Here is a 16,933-nt window from a genome sequence, read left to right as displayed (position 1 = left end):
TAGTCATAGTTTACTTTAATCATAAAAACTAACCAATAGTTCATTTACTCTTGAAAATAATATTATTGCTGAATGATAAATCGGATAAAAATACCAGTCTCTGTATTTGCTAAGCATACATATTACCAAAAGGATTATTTTAGAAGAATTAAGATATTTGAATAAAAGCAAAGTGGTTATTCTATAACTAGTCTTTTATATTTTATGCCTATTATTAATTAGAATATTGTTTCCCAAAGTTTAAATGAGTTTGTAGCCCACAGATGAGACATTTTGGAAACCCGATTACTTAAGAAAAACAGTTTCTAGCAGACTTACAAAGGGACTCCTAAACCAAAACACATGTGAAAGGTGTTAGAGATTGCTAAATTTCAGTTCAGTTCAGAAACATTTTCTGTGCCAGCCAGCCAGCCAGCCACTGAACTGTCATCACCAAATAAGGCCTTGAGGCTTGCTTCAGAGAGGAGCTTACCATGCAGTGGACTCAAAACAGCTAAACGGAGGCTGTCAGCAGACTGTGGCAACAGGAGGGTGCTAAGTTTGAAAATCTGTGCCCCCAAACTCTTGTTAATATGGAATACACATACAGAAATCAGCTAAGCTTTGCGTTTGACTTAAATCTTTTCTGTTTGTTTTCAACATACGAAATTCAGTTCATGCAGTTGTCCCGAAGTGATTAAGAGAACTAGTTGCTGTCCTGACTTAAAGAGGCTCTTCTGAGCATTTGTGAGCTGATTGGGTCACCTGACACTTGGTAGACATCTTTAGGATGAACTTGAAAATGATAGAGCAGAACAGGTATCCTCTCTGGGGAGCTTATTGGGTCCTTTCTCAGTATAGCCAAAAACTGTAAGACAGGTGTAACAAAACTTGATAATATACTTGTTCTAAGCAGAAGGAAGTGATTTCTAGATCTAAAGGCATTAAGGAAAACAAAAAGTTACATAAATATGTATGTATGCATAAACATATAACTAGGATAAACCATTACAATGGCTCATCTCTATAGGAAAAATAAATATACTTCTTTGCAGCTACACACACACACAGACACACACACACACTGTTGTTCTTTTTCTTGAGTTTTCACCACTATTTATTTTTCTTGGATTTATGGTCTAAGAATTAAAGTATGATGAATGCCTGTTTCAGGAGGGAGTTTCAAAGCTTTCAAACGATAGGAAAAGATCAAGGAAAGAAGAAGAGCCTGAAAAGTTGAAAACCCTTGTAAAGCCTGAGTGTTATAATAAAGAGGACAAATGATGCACCTCTAACTGCGGGGTCCAAACTTTATACTTTTTAAGATACCATTCTGTCCTACACATCTTGGGTTCAGTTATTGGTATGGAGAATTACCTTGAATTCATGCTTGCGCTATTTAAAGTGGGAATTAGTCTGGGCTGAAGTGCATTTGCTCTAATTAAACACTCCAAGGTCACAAAGGAGGATGTGAAAAGTATGGCCTCTAATATGTATGAATTTGAATGACTCAACCTGACGTAACTCAAGCTTTTTGTTTCTGTTTATTTAGGTATTTTAAAAATAGCCGTTTCATTTTGTGCGCTCTCATTTGAGTATGTGTGATCTGTAAACACACAAAGCTGATACCTATTACTTACTTTATTTAATAATTTCCTCATCTTTAAAAATAGGAACTGGAATTCCTCCTCATAATGTCTGTGGTTTTACAAATTTACAACCTAAAACTTTAATCTTAAACTATCTCAAGAGCAGTACTCTAGCTTGTTGTAAATTATTCACAGTTATTTTCAGTTTGGAATATATCTGGACATCTGTATAACTAAACATTTTCCTCTGGGATCTGGTATCTGGTTATCAGTGAAACCAACTGGAAGCCGTACAGGCAAACATATTTGGTCTGTCATGATGTATATCAGTGCTTCTCAAACCTGCTTGAACTTGAGTATCATTTGGAAGATTTTTTAAAGTATGCATTTTTGAGCTGCACCCAAAGAAACTGTGATCTAGTAGTTTACGGAGTACCTGGTTTTGTAAGACTCACTTGAAAGCCTTCCTCCTTATACAAATAACTGGGACTAGAAGCCATCTTGGATAGCAAATACCTAATGTTTATTTTCAATAGGCCAATGCTAGAAGTGTGATTGAGTCTTTTAGACACATAAAAATATTAAAGTACATTTTAAGCCATGTCATAGCATAACAGGATTCCCCATATTATAATCTGATACCTGAATATTATGGAAGTTTTGGTATGGAAAAAAATAGGTCTATTTGAATGAGTTTTGCAGTTTATGAACATAGAGTATATTCGCCTATATTTAGAAACATCACATACAACAACAAGGCATTAATAAACAGGACATGCAACTAAGTCACTGTCCTTTTAGCAAAATTTTGAGCCAGTAAAAATTCTGGGTTTGTTTAGTTAGCAAAGAATATTTAGCTCTTTTACAAGTTCTTCATACAAATTCTAACTTGTAACTAATATAATCAAACTATTTTCCTCAATATTATTGTCCATTTATCAAGGGTCTAGAGAAATGAAAAAGCTGACTATGCTACCTAGAAAGTAAGTTTTGATCGATTTAGATGCTTATAAAAATATTCTATTAATTTTTTACAAAGTATTTTTAATGGGAAGAGAACGCTTTGTAGCAGTTTATGGCTACTAATTAAAACAAAATCCTGATAAGCAATTTTCAAAAATTAACATATCTAAAGCAAATACTTTGTCTAATAAGCAATTCTGAGATGTCCTGGCTGAATTGGCAATGAATCATATAATTTAGACGTTGGATTTTGCTTTTTTTCACCTTTTTTTGGTAATTTCTTGCCTTTTAAAAACTTTCTTTTACCTGCTAAATACTTATGAAATATTAATTTGGGAAGGTTTAAGAGTATGTGGCACATGAGCACATCCTGAAAATTCAAATTGCCTTCATTAAAGGGCCCATGTCACTGAGGCCAAAACCTGCATCAGAGTGTTTCTTGGGAAAATTGTGCAAATCAATAATTTGACTCTGTTAAGGAACACACACACACATATAACAAGGCAAATAAAACACATTTAATTCGGGAATTAATTTAATGAAAGGCAAAGGTGGAGGTGATGAGACACTTTTTAAAAGTAAATATCGATGATGAAATTTGTGAGGTTTGCACCGTAGTGACTGGTCCTCCCATTATGCGGTGGCATGTGGTTGTTAGAATGAAATAAGAGGGAGGAAGAAGGGAGGAAGGGGAGGATGGGGATAATGTTGATTTTCACTTCAAGGTTAATCCTGAGAACTGTAATTTTCATTCCAAATCATGGGGGAGGCAAATGGAATGTCCATTTAGGATGATAGCACCTTGAATTTCAGCCATACTTGGTGGCACAGGGGGCAGAATTTCTCATTGTTCTCCCAAGTCAGGACCTTTAGGCCCAGATACAGGATTAGGTCCACTTTCTTTTCAGTCTATCCCATCAGCAGCAGAGACTTTTGTAGTGGATGAGTTTTACCTAGGAACAGAAGTGTTGGTAAGATAATGAAATAATGTTTATAACATTTTTTTCCAGAAAAGACTTTATATTCACAATGCTCATTTGTTTCTTAATCCTTTAACCTCCAAGCATACGGTGTAAGGATTTTTTTTCAGCATAAATTCCTATTCCAACCTAGTTTTTCTTTTTTCTTTTTTTTAACCAATGCAGAATTGTATACACTTTGAAAATCTCTGGCTGGGCTGTCACCATGATACTGAATGCTGTGCAACATGGCACTGCCAACCTCTCTCTGCTTGTGCTAATCTTCATTCCTGCCAGGTTATCATTTTGTTAGTTCACAGTTAATTCATTTTCATGTTGCTTTTTTTGTTCAGATGTGGATGTATTATTATATATAAGAAGTGGACATGGTTTGCCTGCTGTATGTAGAAAAGAATGAACAGAAAACATCAAATGTTCTAAAATGTATCCACAAAGGGGTCGTTTAAAAAATTCAGATAATCTGTCAAATCCATTGTTATCCTGATAGCTTTACAGAATTGGAAGAACAGTGAATTTTTGCCTGCATATTCATGGTGAGCCCTTCAAAAAAAATAATAAAAATTTAGAAATACTCCAAAAAATTTCATAACTATGTTTAATGAAAAATTACTTTGCTAATGTGTGAAATACTATTAAAAGTGATGTTATCTGCTTATATTTAATACTTGTGACCTTTTTTTAGGAAGCAAGAAATAAATTCACAAAAGCTTATCTTTTTCGTAAATTCATGATTCCAAGCCTGCTAACTCCCTGCCGAGTCTAGTTAAAATGTAACATGAATGATTGAGGGAGGTTATTTTTTTTAAAGAGCTTCGTGTTGAAGTGAAATCTAAACACAAGCAAAAAAGTTAACTCTCCAGCTCAAACTAGTGTTAGGAGTGAATATTTCAAAGAAGGTAAATTATTAAAATTGTCATCTCCTTTCATTGTCACTACCAGTTGCCTTGCGTTTTGCATCATGTTGACTCCACTAGAGTCATCCAGCCTTGAGATTCAGAGGAGAGATTCTGAACTCAGACTGCCAGGGAGCCAGACCTGATTCTGCTGTGAATGTGGGCACATTATTGAAACATTTGTGCCCCAGTTTCTTCAGATTAGAATAAAATAATTTTCATGTGCCAGGCATAGTGGTTTACCTTGTAATCCCAGTGCTGTAGGAGGCCAAGGCAGGAGGATTGCTTGAATTCAAGAGTTCTGGACCAACCTGGGCAACATAGAGAGACCCTATCTCTATGAAAAATTTAAAAACTACTCAGGAATGGTAGTGCTCACCTGTAGTCCTAGCTACTCCAGAGGCTGAATTGGGAGTTCAAGACTGCAGTGAGCTATGATCATGTCACTGCACTCCAGCATGGGAAGCAGAGTGAGACACTGTCTCAATAATAATCAAATGACCATAATTTTTGTATGTGGAATGACCATCCATTATAGTTTCCCAAGGACAGTCCCTGTTTATGCCAATTGTCTTGAAGTAATTATTGCTAGCTTTCTCCTTTCACATTAAAAAATGTTCCATTTTGGATAATAACTTACAGTCTTTTCATTTATATAGCTATTGTGAATGTTAAACGAGATGATCCATAATCATGGAAAGGGCTTAGAGAAATATTGCTTATGAATATAAGATTATTATGTTTCTTGTGTATTATTCTAATATCAATAAAATAATTGACAAGGGAAATCCAAAGAGCTATGCATGCTTTAAATAGCATGGCCTTCCAAGATAGCTAGATAGATAGAGAGTCAAAATGTCTGTTGGCAAAAAATCTGGTTACATCTTATCTTATATCTAAATACAGAAACAATGTTGTTCCCTTAGTAGATCCGCATTCCAAAAGTTTCAAACCACTACCTTAATGAAATGCAAACATAGAAAACAATGTTATTGGTAGAAATAGGTATAAAAGTTATTCTTGGTCTTTCGGGCAAATATTTTAGGTGAATAGTAAGTTAGATATTAGTCATAAGCTAACTGGATTTCATTGTTGGATAAATATCCTCTCCATAAAGATGTAAAAGAGCACAGATGGCCACTCATTAATATAATGGATGCAGGTCTTATACCCAACTGACAGGCACTGGTATATCTGTACTAATATTAAAATATTGGAGGCCGGGCGCGATGGCTTAAGCCTGTAATCCTAGCACTTTGGGAGGCCCAGATGAGCGGATCACGAGGTCAGGAGATCGAGACCATCCTGGCTAACAGGTGAAACCCCGTCTCTACTAAAAAATACAAAAAACTAGCCAGGCGAGGTGGCAGGCGCCTGTAGTGCCAGCTACTCCAGAGGCTGAGGCAGGAGAATGGCGTAAACCCAGGAGGCAGAGCTTGCAGTGAGCTGAGATCCTGCCACTGCACTCCAGCCTGGGCGACAGAGCGAGAGACTCCATCTCAAAAAAAAAAAAAAAAAATATATATATATATATATATGTATGTATGTATGAAAACCCCAGATGACTCTCACAATAATTACCTCAGCCCTACGCAAGAACCTTGGTCTCACCCAGGATCTAACAACTAAGAAGTTCATTTCTGGCCCAGTAGTGAGGCCCCAGAACTGAGTTCTAGTTTAAGACTATCATTTTTCTAATGGGAGGTATACCTGTGCTGTTTACCTATGCTGTTAAGCACCTCTGCGTGACGGGCAAGGGGAAATTGTTGCTTTCCAGAGCATGCTCAGTTAAAGGAACAGCGAGCCTCCCCTTTCCCTGTACCTTCATGAGCTGCCATTTAGTGCAAGCTCATATGGAGTCTGATCTGAATGTCTTCTTGGGCTAAGGACGAATGGAGATTCTTGAAAAGACTTTTTATCATTTTCTTTGAGAGCATCTTGTTGGGGTACATACAGTCTTCCAGATTTATGAGAATATTTTTATCAGTAAACTTACCTAAAACACATAATGTAGTTTTTCAGGGTCATTGTGATGTCTCACTTATAAACATACTATATTAATTAGAGCAAAATAATTTTTACATTTCTCAATGACCTGAGTTTTATTTGTGGAGCTTATAATGATAACTTTATTTCATTTTTTTCTATAAAATGATATCCAAAATGAATCTCCTGTTTAAATTTTTTTTATTTTTAATATTTGTGGGTACATAGCAAATGTGTGTGTGTATATATATATGGGATATATAAGATATTTTGATACAGACATACAATGTGTAGTAGTAATCACATCAGAGTAAATGGGGGTATCCATTATCTCAAGGATTTATCTTTTTGTTACAGACAATCCAATTAGTCTCTTTTAGTTATTTTTAAATGTACAATAAATTATTGTTGACTGTAGTTAGCCTGTTTTGCTATCAAATACTCCATCCTATTTATTCTGTCTAATTGTATTTTTCTGCCCATCAACCATCTCCACTTCCTCTCCCACCCCTCCTGCCACTACCCTCCCGGCTTCTGGTAGCCATCATTCTATTGTCTGTCTCCCTGAGTTCAATTGCTTTTATTTTTAGCTCCCATAAATGAGTGAGAACGCGTAAGTTTGTGTTTCTGTACCTGGTTTAAGTTGACATGATATCCTCCAGTTTCAACCATGTTGTGCAAATGACAGGATCTCATTCTTTTTAATGGCTGAATAGTACTCTGTTGTGTATATGTATCACATTATCTATTTGTCTGTGGATGGGTGCTTGTTTTCCTTCAAATCTTAGCTGATGTGAATAATGCTGCCATATACATGGGAGTGCAGACGTCTCTTTAATATACTGATTTCCTTTCTTTTGCATATATACCCAGCAATGGGATTGCTGGATCTTATGGTAGTTCTATTGTCAGTTTTTTGAGGAGCCTCCAAACTGTTTTCCATAGTGGCTGTACTAATTTGTATTCCCATCAATAGGATGGAAAAGTTCCTTCTCCATATCCTCTCCAGCATTCAGTAGTGTCTGTTTTTTGGATAAAAGTCATTTTAACTGGGGTGAGATAATATCTTATTATAGTTTTGATGATCATTGATGTTGAACACCTTTATGTATATCTGTTTACTATTTGTTTGTCATCTTTTGAAAAATGTCTATTCAGGTCGGGCGCGGTGGCTCACGCCTGTGATCCCAGCACTTTGGGAGGCCGAGGCAGGCAGATCATGAGATCAGGAGATCGAGACCATCCTGGCTAACATGGTGAAACCCCATATCTACTGAAAATACAAAAAATTAGCCGGGCGTGGTGGCGGGCGCCTGTCCCAGCTACTCCGGAGGCTGAGACAGGAGAATGGTGCGAACCCAGGAGGCGGAGCTTGCAGTGAGCCGAGATCACGCCACTGCACTCCAGCCTGGGCAACAATGTAAGACTCCGTCTCAAAAAAAAAAAAAAAAAAAAAGTCTGTTCAGCTTTGCTCATTTTAAAATTGAATGTTGTTTGAACTCTTTATATATTCTGGTAATTAATCCTTTATCATGTGTATAGTCTGCAAATATTTTCTCCCATTCTGTGGGTTTTCCCTTCACTTTGTTTATTGTTTCCTTTGCTGTGCAGAAACTTTTCAACTTGAGATGATCCTATTTTTGCTTGGGTTGCAAGTGCTTGTGGGGTATTGCTCAAAAATCTTTGCCCGGACCAGTGTCCTGGAGAGTTTCCCTAATGTTTTATTTTAGTAGTTTCATAGTTTGAATCTTTTCTTTTGAAGAGACAAGTGAATAACAAGTGACACCGGCTGCTGTATCAAGGGGATAAACATGCATTTCAAACTGGTAACATGAATAAGGTCACAGTTGAAGCTGCCACAAGTAGCAGTTATGTGAAAAGCAGTGTATGAGAGAGTGTCCTGACTCTCCATAGGGATTTCTCTCAGATACCTGCTGAGGGGATATAATATAAAAGGGTTCCTCTTTATAATATAATATAAAAGGAACCTTATATTATATATATATATTATTATATATATAATATATATTATATTATTATATTAATATATATTATATTATATATATTATATATATATATATAATATATATATATATTATATTATATATATATATATTATATATAATATATATATATAATATAAAAGGAACCCTTTTATATTATATCCCCTCAGCAGGTATCTGAGAGAAATGTGTCCGAGAGTCTTCTAGTTCCAGAGTGGTGATGAAATGCTTCATCTATGGCAATATTCTGTCATTGTGTTTGCATTAGCAGCCTGAGTAACTCTGTGTAAGAGTAACAAGCTCAGGCATTTAGAGAAGATTAAGGGTTTCAGAAGTGTGGAAAAACAAATCAAAACAAACATTGTTCATGATATTCTCCTTCCATCATATTTTTATCATATTAAAATTAATATATTTATTGTTACAGTTTCTGATGTAAATACAACTAAAATTAACATTGTCTTCTTTCATGAAAATGTACCACATTTTAGGCAGATATATTTCAATTTTTTTTTACTAATAGTGGATTATATTCAACTTTTTTTTTTCTTTATCACTTGACATCATTTGTGGTCATTCTGTGCTGTGACTGCCTGTCTCTCTCTATGTGTTCTGATACCATTGTCCATAAACAGCAGTTTTTCCCCTCCTGCTTCATGATGCCCTCTCAGCTGATTGTGGCACTCAGTTAGGTCTGGCTCCTCTGAAACCATAGTTAGTATTGTCAGTCATACTCTGTGGTAGGCTAAATAATGGCCCCATGAGTGATGCGCTCATCCTAATCTTTAGAACTTGTGAATGTCTTTTTTTTTTTTTTTTTTTTTGACAAGAGTCTCGCTCTGTCACCCAGGCTAGAGTGCAGTGGCACAACCTTGGCTCACTGCAACTCCACTTCCTGGGTTCAAGCAGTTCTCCTTTCTCGGCCTCCTGAATTGCTGGGACCAGGCATCTGCCACCAGGCCTGGCTAATTTTTGTATTTTTAGTAGAGATGGGGTTTCACCATGTTGGTCAGGCTGGTCTCCATCTCCCGACCTTGTGATCCACCCACCTCGGCCTCCCAAAGTGCTGAGTTGACAGGCATGAGACACCGCGCCGGGCAGAATGTCATCTTACGTGGCAAAATCGACTTTGCAGATGTGAATAAATTTAAGCTCTTGAGATGGCAGAATTATCCTGGATTATCTGGGTGAGCCCTAAGTGGAATCACAAGTGTACTTATCAAGAAAGAGGCTGAGAAACTGACACAAAAGAGGAGGAAAAGACAACATGACGACAGAGGGAGAGATTGGAGGGAGGTGGTCTCAAGCCAAGAAATCAGTAGAAGCTGGAAGAGGCAAGAAACAGATCCCTAAAGCCTCCGGAGGGGCTGCAGCCCACCTCAACGTCAATGTTAACTGATTTTATACTCCTGGTCTCTAGAAGTGTGAGAGAAAAAAGTTTGTGTTTTAAGTCACCACATTTGTAGTAATTAGTTACAACACCACAGGAAACTAATATACACTGATTCAGAGATTACGCATGCATCGATTTAATACTCTTTTAGAAACTATAATTATCAGCAAATCGAGCATAAATAGAGAAAAAGTACAAAATCTTCAGTATATATGAAATACCACACTAGTTAGCAAAAGATACCATACCTGTCTAACTACCACACAGGTTGAAAAATATATCCAGACCTCTTTTGTCACTCCAGTGACTATCTCCTCCCTTCTCCCTGAATATAACCACCAGGATTACTTCTATGACCATAGATGACTTTTGCCTTTTTTTGAACTTGATGTAAATGGAATTGCATAGTATGTTTTATTTTGTGTATGACTGATTTTGCTTAGTGTCTTGAGAGATACACTGGCATTTTTACATGTAGAAGTAATTCTTTTTTATTGCTGAGTAGTACCTATTATAAGAAAAATGCAACAATTCATTTACCCCCCTGTTGATGTACATTCATACCATTTCCGTTTTAGAACTATCATGAATAAGACTGCTGTAAACATTTTACACACATCTTTTGGTATGTAACTAGAAATTGAATTGTAGGGTCATAGGTATATATACATTCCAATTGAGTAGATAAAGCCAAACCATTTTCCAAAATGGTTATAGACATTTATATTCCTTCCAGAAGTTTATGATAATTCTAGTTGTTCTTTGTCTTTGATAAATCCTGGAACACATTTCTTTTTTACTGTTATTTAAAAACAAAGTTTGAGCCAGTCAGGTAGCTATATAGTAGTATCTCATTATAGTTTACGTTTATTTCTCTGGATTACATTTGAACACTATTCAGTTTGTTGGTGATTTAAATATCTTGTAAGACATTTATTTGAAGTTGTTGCCCATTTTATTTTAGTTTGTATTTTTTTTATTGGTTTCTAGGAGTTTGTTATGCATTCTCGGTATGAGCCCTTTATAGATTATATGTGCTTAGAAATCTTTTCCCATTATTTGCATTGCTTTTTCACCACATAATGGTAGTGTTATATAAATGAAAATTCTGAATTGTAATGTATTCTAACTCATCATTCTTTTCTTTATGATTTATACTTCTTTGCCCTATTTAAGAAACATTTAGCTATCCCAAGACCACAAAGATTGTCTCCTACTTTATTCTCCAAGAGTTTTGCTGTAGAAATTTATACTTAAACTTCTAATAGACCTCCCTTCCAGAAACAATATGCCAATTTATATTTGCACCAACTGAGGATATCTGTTACTCTGTACCCTCACTTAAAGTGTTGATTTTCTTTCTCTTTGATTGTTCAGTTATGAAAAGGTACACTATTATCTAATATATTCATTAATGCCCATCTTTAAGAACATGTATTTTTATGCATATACATTTGTATGCATGAAATAGAGATAATGATGAAAGAAACTTATAGTTGATCAGTTTAAAAATAAAATATTAAGGATTTAAAATTAAGGAAAAGTATTTTGTCAGCAGTGGTGATTTTCTTTTTATGTAGCGGTCTACTCAGCAAAAGCATCAACGTTTATTAATGGCCACTGTTGCTAAAACTTAGTGTTGCTACTTGTTGTTTTGAAATTGTAGATGGAAAGCTGCGTGTAAATTATATAAAATGAAGGCAAAGTATATATACTTGTATTCTTTTTATGCAGAACAGTAAAGAAGATTACTGTAGAAGATTAAGCAATTATCCACTCATGGTAGAATTAGGTAGACATACTTAAGGCTAAATTTAGAAACTTAGCTGCAAAATGATGTTTTGTATGACATTCAAAAGCTGGATTAAAAGGCAGTAAAATCTCTTGCGTTAAGAAACATGTGTTGCTGTTAAACATGATGAGGGAAACGGTGTTGAAGTGGGTTTATAAGAGATCTTACCATCTCTCCATGTTAGAGACTGCGTTCAATTTAAAAGAGGGCATCCAAAGTGAGAAAAAGAATTTTCTATCTAAATTTTATAATAAAATCACCATGACTAAAATCACTGTAAATTGAAAAATAAAATGAAAACATAGGCTGAGAAGACTAGCTTGTATAAAATACATAGTTTGCATAAATAATATGTAAGAAAGAAACACTAAATTAAAATGAGATGAAAGAATGGAGAAAAAGAATGCTCTGAAGAAAATTTTGGAATGGACTATTTTGCTTATGTTTTCTAAAAATACTTGCTGGAAAAACAGTATAAATCCTTTGAAGAATAAAAACATCAAAAACTGTAAGAGGGATGGGACAAAGAGTTGTTTTATCCTTTCATAAAGAAGGCTAACTTTATTTTTTCAAATGTTGCTAGGAGAAGAAATATTTAGCAGGGTGGAACATGGTGCCCCATGACCTGACCTTCAGTGTTATTCAGTGTCCAGCATATGTAGGCATGAAGGTGGTCAAGTTATCATCTAGTAAGTAGTAATTTTTCCATTGCCAGATTTTATTCACTGTTGTGTACTAGATAGAGGAGGCAATTATTTACTGTTGCACCATTTTTGTAGGTAGATGACTATAATCAAGAGATTATCCGACTTTCCTAAGGTCAAAAGTTAGAGCTTGCAGTTCAGTTACTAGACTAGAAGAAGGGAGCATAGTCACAGTCAAAATCTCAAGGGAGACATTACTGAGAATAGTTTTCTCTTTAATGTCCTGAACTTTAGTTATTGGGTGCTGATTTTTATTCTGAATATCTGATTAGAGCAAACTAGACCTACTCAAATTCAGATGTAGTTAAGTTTACATGCTTAACCATTATTCAGAAATTCTATAACTACCTCTGAGACACTAGAATTAGCTGCATGTATAGCAAAGGGCATCTCAGGAAAGAAGGAACAGCATAGTGTACATAAAATCTGAAAGCATTCAAAGTTTATGTTGGGGTAGGAGTTAAAGGTAGTTTTAGAAAATCTTGAAATCAGAAAAGACCAATGCTAGAAATGATCTTACTGATTATTTAGCTCAACCCCTTCATTTACAGATGCTAAATTTGAGGCTGAATGAGATGCTCTGCCTCAGGGTAAAAAGCTGATTGTATGAACAAGGTGCTGGTTGTGCCCCCTCCAGATCCTCTGTGTCTAGTGTATGCTTTCTACAATGATACCTTGCTTGTTTGTAGCCCCAGTGGCTCTTAACACCTGTTGCCACAGTCAGCCCTATATAGATTTCTCAGTACTGGAAGATTTGCTGACAAATTACATTGTGGATTCATTGTCCTAAATGCTTCAAAAGCAAAATGAGGATGCCACGTGAGTTTGTTCTTTTTCCTTTGGGAAAGGGAAAAAAAAAATCCTACTCAGTGCCAGTGTTGTTTAAGTATGTTCCTTTGTAGCTGGCAGAGAGTGCCCACAGTTATTATCAGTCCATAAAACAATAAATGCAGAACATGTTAGTGTATCTTTAGGACATGTATAGCTATTTGACAAAGTAATATCTACCAAATCTATTGTTAAGAAATTTGGGCTTATATTTGCATGGCTGAATTAATGTTTGTTTACCTAGAAATTTACTCTTATTGTATATTACAGAAACCAAACAAAGACACAGAAACACTTCTTTACCACTGAGCATTAGAGAGTGATCTATACCATTCTTTCATCAAATTTGCTCTGGGGTGAATGACAGATACCCAAAATATGGCAGCACTAAATGCTGAGATGAATAATCCATTCTCTCCTTGTTTCTCTCTCCCTCATCCAAACTGGGTAGAAAATTGAAGGTCTCAGCCAGGTGACGCTTAAACAGTTTTCTTTGAGCAGGCACAGTCTTCCAGTCTCTCTAAACTATTTTGAAGTTTCTGAAATAAATAGTAAAATTTGTCTGGTACACTCAGACTTGCGGGGTAAATTAGTCCAAGGTTATATCTAAAGTGTGTAAGAATGGACATGTACTCAGTATACAAAAGGAGTACTGGAGGGAGATGTTACAATGGAAAGAACTTTAGAGTTCAGCATTCTGGAGTTCCAATCCTGACTCTGCTGCTCTTCAGCTATAATTGATCAACACATACTTAACTCCTCTTAAGTGTAGTTTCCTTATGTATAAGATACGAAGTACAGTGTATGCGCATCGTAGTGCTGTTGCAAAGTTTAAATGTATGTAATTACAATTAGTTATCTTGGCACCAGTAAAATAATGTATTATTAAATAAAAGTGAGCCATTTTCATCATTTCTCACAGGAGAATCAGGAAAGTCTTTATACAGATAGTAGTATCAATTAAGCCTTAAAAACATGGAAAAGGGGCTGGGTGCAATGGCTCACACCTGTAATCTCAGCACTTTAGGAGGCTGAGGTGGATGGATTACTTGAGGCCAAGAGTTCTAGACCAGCTGAGCAAAGAAACAAAAATTAGCTGGTCATGGTGTTGTGTGGCTATAGTCCTAGGTACTCAGGAGGCTGAGGTGGAATGATCCCCTGAGCCCAGGAGTTAGAGGTTACAGTGAACTATGATTGTGCCACTGCATTCCAGCCTGGGTGACAGAGTGAGACCTTGTCTCAAAAACAAACACACAGACAACGAAAAGTTAGCAAAGCAAAAAAGGCACAGGAGACTAGTATGAATATGGCTGAGAAGCATGAGATAGCATGATGTTTTCCAAATAATACAGATAGCTCTATTGTAGGTGCATAAAGATCAAGGAGGAAATACCAGGCATCGGGCTGAGGAGGTAGCAAAGGTCAGGTCATGAAGGGCCTTGTTTAACATATTTGTAGGCTTGAAATTTTCCCTTTAGATGAGACATTTATCTCCTAGGCACATAGACTACACTTATGGGATACTTGAATGAATTTCAGCATATTAGCGACACCCTGAATTTACATGAAGTATTTTATGACTATGACGTATATGAAATTTTTCAGAAAAAGAAAGGCCATCGCATTTGCTACATTCTTAAAGTAGGCATGACTTCTCAGAACTATTGGTTAAAAAATAGGAAGTCATTGAGTAGATTTCAAATGGGACAGAGTGAAAATGTGTGAAAGCATGGTCATGTTTAGTGTTTGGATGGTAAATTCGTTCAGATAGAAGCACGAAGCTGATGTGAGAATTCCACATGCCTTGTAAGGTAAGGTCCTAGTCATTGTATTCCCAGCACACAGACTGCCTCTAATGCCCATGGTTTTCCACCAGTCAAATATTTGAACAAAGAAGGAAACTAAAGACAGGAAGAGCAAGTAGAAGGCTCATGCCATTATCCATCGGAAATGACTAGAATTGATATGTGTCTAGAATTGAGTGATAATAGAAATGGAGAAAAAATGACAGACATGAGGGACATTTTAGAGGTAAAATCAGCAAGGCTCAGCGGTTGATTGATAGGCTGGGAGGGAGGAATGGAGCATGATTTTATTGTTTGTAGGTTGAATATGATGGCGGTGCCATTCGCCGCCTGTCTTTACAGGCACTTAATCATATACTGCCTTGTATTCTAGTACTGTGAGCATGCTGGCTCTCTCCTTGAAGACGGTTTTACTTTGTAAAAGTGTTAATACCCTCAATAGCAGTTGGCTTACTGATGGCCACCTAAGAAGTACACAGGAAATGCAGGTTTCAAAAAAGTGAAAGATGATACAGAGGGTGTGGTCAACTTCCCAGTAGCAACAGAAATGATTACCTTTTGTCTCCCATTTCCAAATTTCCTGTCAGTTTTAGCCTCACAATAGTTTCAACAAGAGCAGTTTCTCACTGATTAGTTCACGCTCTGGATTCTGCTTTCATTTGGAAAATTCTCCTCAAACAGTGAGATAGTGAACCCTCTAACAAAAAGAGAAAGACGTTTCACAAAGATACAAAGATTTAGAAGGATACTTTCATGGTGCTCATGTTACACATCTTGAAAACTACTGCAGCAATGTGCTAACTCCTTGGCACATTTCATGCATTTACTCAAAAAGGCATGGTTCACTGACGGTCGAGTTTGCCCTGACAGTGTAGAAAGGTGATGTGTTGTGTTGGAAAGGGCAGTAGTTCTAGAGCCAGAAAGATATCATTTTAATTTTCTCCCATTGGCCATTTTTAATTGTGTGACCTTGAGAAAGATATCTGACCTCTCTGAGAACTATTATTATTGTTCCTTAAAAATGAGAATAATGATCATAGTCAATATTTTCTGAGCAATATAATGGACCTGGAACTGCTCTGCTTTAATTTATTAGTTTGCTTTATCTTAATTAGAAACTCATGAGATAGATAATATCATTACCCCCATTTTACAGGTAAGTAAACTGAGGTTCCAAGGAAATTAAGTAACTTTGCTAGATGATAAAACAAGTAAGTGTCAAGCTCAGGACCCACACTCTGAACCACTGTATACCAGGTAGGACTGTAATGAGGATAAATGTTAATTTATGTAAAATCTTAGAAAATATTATTGGACAAATGTTTGATTAAATATAATCATTAATAATACTAATATGACAATTGGTCAGATAGGTTTTGCTGGGAGAACTGTTGGATCTCAGTTTATAGCATAAAACTGGCACTGACCAGCACGTTTATTTTTAATAAGTAACTTACATATTTCGTATGTGCATTAAAACTTGAAGACTACAGCTATACTCACGAAAAGTGATGGAGACCAAGTGCCTCAGCTGAGAATATTCTCATTCTCCATGGGGACAGGAGAGTGTGGGCACTGGCACTCAACATTCAAAATTTGGGAACGATGCCCATGACTCATCTGCAGTATTCTTATATATTTAATGGGGAATATAATAAAATTTAGTTAATAACATTTTTGTAGAGAGTAAATGAGGTAGTGCTTGTAAACTCCTCTTAGAGACTTTATAGGTACTTTGTATGTTCTCAGTAGGACTTAAGTAGTGTGTGTGGTAACTTAAATTAGGCAGACTGGATAAAGAGTAAGAACTTTTCCTCTCATTTACTTTTGTGTTGTAATCAAAATTATTTTTCCTAGAATGTTGAGATATCATAATGATTTTTATTGGTGCATTCATTACATTTCAATACAAATTAATGTTCATTCAATAGATTTTATTTAGCAGGATTAATTTAGAAAACAGCTCTGGAGTAATGCCCTAAAGCTAGTGTACAAATACCCTATTTAAAATTGAAACT

The 16,933-nt window shown here is 35.9% G+C and overlaps 1 protein-coding gene across 2 annotated transcripts in view; it reads left to right on the top strand.

Moving 5' to 3' along the window:
• Positions 1 to 16,933, top strand: part of SEMA3C (semaphorin 3C) — a 347,210-nt gene that overhangs the window by 222,010 nt on the left and 108,267 nt on the right. The gene's annotated exons all lie outside the window — the stretch shown is intronic.

The sequence above is a fragment of the Trachypithecus francoisi genome, unplaced genomic scaffold (assembly GCF_009764315.1).
Source record: "Trachypithecus francoisi isolate TF-2019V2 unplaced genomic scaffold, Tfra_2.0 Lachesis_group4, whole genome shotgun sequence".
NCBI classification, from domain to species: domain Eukaryota; kingdom Metazoa; phylum Chordata; class Mammalia; order Primates; family Cercopithecidae; genus Trachypithecus; species Trachypithecus francoisi.
Note: the sequence above shows the minus strand (reverse complement) of the source record. Positions and strands in the feature narration are given on the sequence as shown.